The 1,579-nt window shown below is 49.0% G+C and overlaps 1 non-coding gene across 1 annotated transcript; it reads left to right on the top strand.

The window, feature by feature from the left end:
* The first annotated feature begins 434 nt into the window (after window positions 1-434).
* Window positions 435-505, top strand: TRNAG-CCC. Its single transcript has one exon. It is a non-coding gene; the product is annotated as a tRNA-Gly (tRNA).
* Window positions 506-1,579: the final 1,074 nt, after the last annotated feature.

Here is a 1,579-nt window from a genome sequence, read left to right as displayed (position 1 = left end):
GCTTTCCCCTTGACATGACAGTGTGTGACAATGCAATTGAACCCAGGAGAGGTAAGAATTGTTGTCATCGTAGAGTGTGTGTGCGTGTGTGTGCAGTGTGTGCGTGCAGTGTGCGCGTGTGTGGTCTGCTATTTTTCTGTGCCTGTGCCTGTATGCACCCCTGATAGACTCTGAGGCCCGAGGTGTGGGCAAGAGCACAGAAAGCTAAGGGGAGTAAGAGTGAGAGGCAGGTGAATTGTGAGCTAGGAGCTGAGGGTTGCTGTCGCGATGGTGCTGTCATTGCTCGGTTCAAGGTTGGTAGGGTAGAGACAAGGTTTGGGTGATTTTGTCAGGATCTGCGGGTGTTTCCTTGTAAAAAGAGCTCTGCTCGAGCTTCCCGCCGCTTTCCCCCAAGATAAAGGAAGAGAAATAGGGGGGAGTGAGGGTCTACAGGAGCATTGGTGGTTCAGTGGTAGAATTCTCGCCTCCCACGCGGGAGACCCGGGTTCGATTCCCGGCCAATGCAAATCCTCTTTTGCAGGTTCGCTCGCGCGCGCTCGCGCGCTCGCGCGCTCTCTATCTCTGTCTCTCTGTGTATTCTCTTTGTGGGTCTCTACACCTCTGTCTCTGCGTGATTCTGTATTTCTCTGCATCTCTTTCTCACTCAAACACACATACACAGAGAGAGACAGAGACAGAGACAGAGAGCCTTGAATTTACTCTCCAAGTCAGACAATCAATTTCCCAATAAGGAAGTCCTGTCGCTATCTGTACTTTTCCTCACAACATAAGGATTTTGGTCTTAGTAAATTAACGCAGCCCTAATGGACAGAAGAAAAGTCTCCACATTTTCCAGGGTGGAGAGAAGGAGTGGGAAAGTAAATAAAGGGAGTGGAGACCTGGGAAATTCTCGGGGAACCCTGATTCCTCGTCATCTGCACCTTCCCAAATCTGTTCTTTCTCCATCTCTACCTTGTCCTCACCTCAGTTGTCCTGTGGCAAGATCTGTGACTGAGGAAAGAAGACCTTTCTTCTTGGTCCCACTAGTCTCTGGAAGGCCCCAGCAAAAGGGCGAAGGGGTAGTGGTGTTTTGGGACATACAGTTCTGAGGAATAAACTATCAACCGGTTCCCTCTCACCCAAAGTGAGTGGTCTCTGTACCGTCATGACAGTTTTTGTGTCCTCTTTCTGTTAGATGGAATCGACGATGAGTGACACGGGGATCTGAGAGGCTGTTGTCCTTAGAGGGGAGACCTTTTCCACTAATTCACATCCCATGTCTGTCTACTGAAGGCTTCGATGTCTTTATGGAGAGTGGAATACCTACTGAGAAGCAGGGAAATTCTACTGGGCTCTCAGGAACTACTGAAAGTTAGTTATGTGAAGGTGACGGACCACCTTCCTCTTCTAAGCATGGAGGGAAAGAGAGATATATTTGGGAGAGTAAGGTGGTCTACTACTGTAGAGAAGAAAAAGGGTAGGGAGAGAGAGAAAGAGACAGAGAGGCAGTGATAGCAAGCAAGACAAAATGAGAGAGAGAGAGAGAGAGAGAAAGAGAGAGAGAGAGAGAGAGAGAGAGAGAGAGAGAGAGAGAGAGAGA

Source organism: Gracilinanus agilis, unplaced genomic scaffold (assembly GCF_016433145.1).
Source record: "Gracilinanus agilis isolate LMUSP501 unplaced genomic scaffold, AgileGrace unplaced_scaffold32546, whole genome shotgun sequence".
Lineage (NCBI taxonomy): Eukaryota > Metazoa > Chordata > Mammalia > Didelphimorphia > Didelphidae > Gracilinanus > Gracilinanus agilis.
Note: the sequence above shows the minus strand (reverse complement) of the source record. Positions and strands in the feature narration are given on the sequence as shown.